This window comes from Myotis myotis, unplaced genomic scaffold (genome assembly GCF_014108235.1).
Source record: "Myotis myotis isolate mMyoMyo1 unplaced genomic scaffold, mMyoMyo1.p scaffold_m19_p_58, whole genome shotgun sequence".
In the NCBI taxonomy this organism is placed as follows: domain Eukaryota; kingdom Metazoa; phylum Chordata; class Mammalia; order Chiroptera; family Vespertilionidae; genus Myotis; species Myotis myotis.
The window spans coordinates 595,723-600,340 of NW_023416366.1; the positions used below are offsets into that span (position 1 = coordinate 595,723).

General features: G+C 45.2%; 1 non-coding gene across 1 annotated transcript; it reads left to right on the top strand.

Annotated features, from left to right (window-relative positions):
* The first annotated feature begins 3,952 nt into the window (after window positions 1-3,952).
* LOC118657535 lies at window positions 3,953-4,161 on the top strand. The gene has a single exon (XR_004968036.1). It is a non-coding gene; the product is annotated as a small nucleolar RNA U3 (small nucleolar RNA).
* Window positions 4,162-4,618: the final 457 nt, after the last annotated feature.

A 4,618-nucleotide genomic window follows, 5' to 3' on the forward strand; every position in this document is an offset into this window, starting at 1 on the left:
CAGAGGAAGGGGAAGTGAGCATGCCTTCCCCCTCCACCCCCGTCACGAAAATGGTTTGCCCCGGACATCCTGATTGGTTCCTCGCTTCCGTTCGAACGCCGCGCCGCCCGTGTTGCCAGGCGACCGTTTAACTTAGGTTGGTCCGCAGAGCCGGAGCTCGGCAGCCCCGCCCCGCCCCTTCGCACCGGCCTCCTGTTCTTCCAGGGGCGGCCTTAGCCCGGCGCCTTAATGCTCAAGCTGGACTTTCTCCTGGTTCCCAGCTGCGTGAGGCACCATTTAGGGTCCCGGGGCTGGTTCCTAGTCCGGACTTCGCAGCTAACTCGCTATATGAGCCCGGGCAAACCCCTTTCCCTCTCAGTACCCTTAACAGCACCACAGTGAGTGGGTTCCTTTTAAAATGTGCACACCCAGCAATCTTGACATTTACTAAGGAAATGACCAAAGATTTGAGCAAAGATTAATATAGCCCAGCGTTATGTATCATAGCAAAATAATGGAAATAACCTGAATGCTCAGCGAAAGGGGATTGGTTATAAAAATCCATTCTGGTCAGTGCTCATGACATAACCCTTTGAGATGGGTACCTTTAATTAACCCCACTTACTGATGAGGAATATTATGCAGTCATTAAAAACTATGTTGTTAAAAGATATTTAAAGAAAATGCCAAGAAAGTGTTTGTTTTAAAGTATGTTTCAAAGCACCATGTACAACATATGTATTAAATACATAATCATAGCATCACATTATAGATGTATAATCATTTATAATAACAGCAGTTCATTATTTTTTCTTTGGCTTTTCTGGATTTTCCAAATTTCCAACATTTAAACATGTCCAAAAATTTTTTAATAGGATTAGAATAAGTTAACTCAAAAGGCTCTTACAGATGAGGAGATTTCATAGCTATGAGTCACTGTTTGAGTCTAGGGCAGTGGTTCTCAACCTTCCTAATGCCGCGACCCTTTAATACAGTTCCTCATGTTGTGGTGACCCCCAACCATAAAATTATTTTCGTTGCTACTTCATAACTGTAATTTTGCTACTGTTATGAATCGTAATGTAAATATCTGATATGCAGGATGTATTTTCATTGTTACAAATTGAACATTAAAGCACAGTGATTGATTAATCACAAAAACAATATGTAATTATATATGTGTTTTCCGATGGTCTTAGGCGACCCCTGTGAAAGGGTCACTCGACCCCCAAAGGGGTCGCGACCCACCGGTTGGAACCGCTGGTCTAGGGCATGGCTCAATTTAGAACCAGTTAGTGTCTTTCAAATTCTTGGATTGCCAATGATTGAGCACTTACTGTGTGTACATGCCTTGGGTACACAGGGGAGGGGACTAATAATATACCAATAGCTAACGATGATTGGGTGTCCTGGCCTGGGCACCTACCAAGTCAGAACAAATACTGTCAGAAACAGGGCATCTGACTATATCTGTGAGGACCAGCAAAACATTAAACCTGGCTCTAACTGTGCCCTCTGCCAGGTTGTGCTTGAGGCCTTATACGTGTTTTCTCACTTGACTTTATTACTATCTGAGAAGATAGATCCTATTATTCCTATTCTATAGATGAGAAAACAAAGGTTTGTGTGGATCCAGCAGGAGTCTTCTGAAATATTTTGTTATATCCACATGTAAATGTGCAAAACCTGTTTGGTGGTAACAGTGAGGAAAGGCAAGGAGGGTCCTGTGACCCTAAAAGACACAGAGAAAACTGAGCAGGGGCAGATCCAGCCTGTGTACTTCCCAGGGTTTATACAATTTAGGAAATCTTATTTAAGAAAAGAACTACAGCCCTGACTGGTTTGGCTCAGTGGATAGAGCATCGGCCTGCAGACTGAAGGGTCCCAGGTTTGATTCCGGTCAAGGGCACATGCCTGGGTTGCGGGATCGATCCCCAGTGTGGAACATGCAGGAGGCAGCCAATCGATGATTCTCTCTCATCATTGATCTCTCTCTCTCTCTCTTCCTCTCTGAAATCAATAAAAATATATTTTTTAAAAAGAAAAAAAGGAAAAGAACTACAAATATAAAATTGGATAATAAAGTGATTATTAGGTTAGAAAGATAAAAGAAACCATGGCAAATGACAAGTTCCACAAACATTACCAAAAAATAACACTACTTTTATGAATTACCTCCATAATGCTTTCCACAAACATGTAACCTCTTACGTATAGAGATATAACCTCTGACTCGCATGTTCACATCACAGTGGCATTTGAGTCAACTCAGTGTGGTAAGTCGGGGCATTCCTGGAAGCCATTCTTATACTAGGTCAGTTGGTAATAATTTATTCATAAAAGTTACTGGAAACAACATAAATAAAACCACGAAACCCAAATGAAATGTCACGGGCATCTTAGCCAGATCCCCAAAATGCTAGCACTCACTCCAACATCATCTGACACAAGGGGAAGTAAGCCTGAAAAGAGATGGTGGTTTTAACAGAGTGAGGTTAAAATACCTTGATTTGGCAGATTTTACAAAAGCCCATGACCATGTGAACATATTGCTAGGGTGCCTTCCAGACCTCAGCATCCCCATTTTAAGGTCGGGAATGACAACAATGATGTGGTCCTCAGATTCTTCCCTAAGATTTACACCTCTGATCAGGGGTGGGGATATTTGAGATGCCTCCATACAGGCCCTGCTGGCCCTGGCATCTTCAAAGCTTGCCTCTGTCCTGCATACCCTGGATCTTAAAACAAATAAAATAATACAAAAAGTGTTGCTCACATGCTGAGCCTCTGCCCTGGCCGAGGTAGTTCAGTTGGTTGGAGCATCATCCCATGCGCTGGGAGGTCACGGGTTTGATTCCCAGTCAGGGCACATACCTAGGTTGCAGGTATGTTTCTCTTTCTTTCCCTTCCTCCTGCTCCAAAATCAATTTTTTTTTTTAAATGCAGAGCCTCATTCCCAGAGTAAGAAAGTGAGGCAAACAGAGGGCAGAGGGACCCTCCCCTGGACTCCAAGTGTGGCCTCACAAAGTGAGATTATTTGGGCAACTCAGATTCTCGAAGTCTGAGCAGCTTCACCTGCCAACAACATATTGGTGGTGCCCCTGTCTTCAAGGATTTGTTAAGTACCTGGTGTCAATTCGGAGAGCTTGAGAGCATCCCAGTCCTCCCCATCCCTGACCAGGTACGGGGGTCGGGGGGGGAGGAGCGCCCATAAAAATAAGGTGGCCAAGCTGTCATTACTATGCCCAGATCAGAGGGAGCTGGAGGGTTATTATGACCTTATCCTGACCCAGCACGTGAGCAAATAACATCTTGCCCTGAGGCTGTTTCCATGCCTCCTCCAGCATCCTGACCATGGCTGTGTTTTCTTCACTCCACTCGAAACCAAGATGAAATTAGCCTCAGATGTCAGTTCCCTATCTTCTGTGCACCCCAGGGCTGTATTTTGTTTTTTTCCATTTAAGCTAAAGGGTGTTCTCTCTATGCATATTTGCTTGCTTCAGAACTTTCCTGGCAGCACCGGCCAGAAACTAGTCCCCGTGGTGGCTACTGGGCTGGCTGGGGGACAGAATAAAAGCTTTTTAGAAAATATTCTATTTACTTTTTGGATTCTATACTTTATAAATGTATTCTCTATTTTTTAAAAATAAGTAACAGCATTTTTAAAAGCTGAGCCTCATTCCCAGAGTAAGAAAGTGAGGCAAACTGAGGGCAGACGAATCTCCCCTCGCCTCCAAAATAGGAGATCAGGCATCTCAAATACTCCCTGGTCACAGGTATAGACCTTAGGGAAGAATCTGAGGCCCACACCATTGTTGTCATTCCCGACCTTCAAATGGGACGCTGAGGCCTGGAAGGCACCCTACCAAATGTTCACATGGTCATGGGCTTTCGTAAAATCTGCCAAATTAAGGTATTTTAACCTCATTCTGTTCCCTATGAGAGAACAAAATAAGGCAGTGAATTAAAAGACAAGACTATACTTTCAGGGATCATTTCTATAGTTCGTTATCAGTGAAGTTTCTCTGAACGTGTAGAGCACCCGAAACCACAAGGAGGAGATGCAGAGTCCTCTCTTGACCGTGAAACCGGCTCTTGGTGTTACTCCTGCAGCTGCCACTTGCCATTGACGATTGTTCCTCCCTTTCTTGGGAGGGGAGAGGGAAAGGACGCATTCTGGGTAAAATTAAAAAAAAAAGAAAGAAAGAAAGAAAAAGAAAAAGATAACTCAGCTCAGAGAGAGAAGCAGCGATGTGAAAGAGACACATTGATTGGTTGCCTACGCACCAGGGCCAGGGATCAGCTTGCAGCTGAGGTGAGGTCCTGTGCCTGGGCCTGAACCGGCCTGTGCTGGTCCCTTACAAACGGATCCGGGACAGCCTAGATGCCGTTGAGGTCGCCGGCCTGCCTGGTGCATCCTTTCCGGAAGCCCACATACTGCCACAGCACACTGAGTGTGTCAGGTCAGCTAGAGCGAGGATGGGGGGCAGGCTGGAGCCAGGAGGGGGCGTCAGCCACGGCCCGTGTACACGGTGGACTATGCCGGCCTGAACGTGCAGCTGCCGGGACCTCTGAGTCACTAGACCTCGGTGCTGAATCAGGACCTCACTCAGGAAGACTAAAGGAAGTGTGATTTATG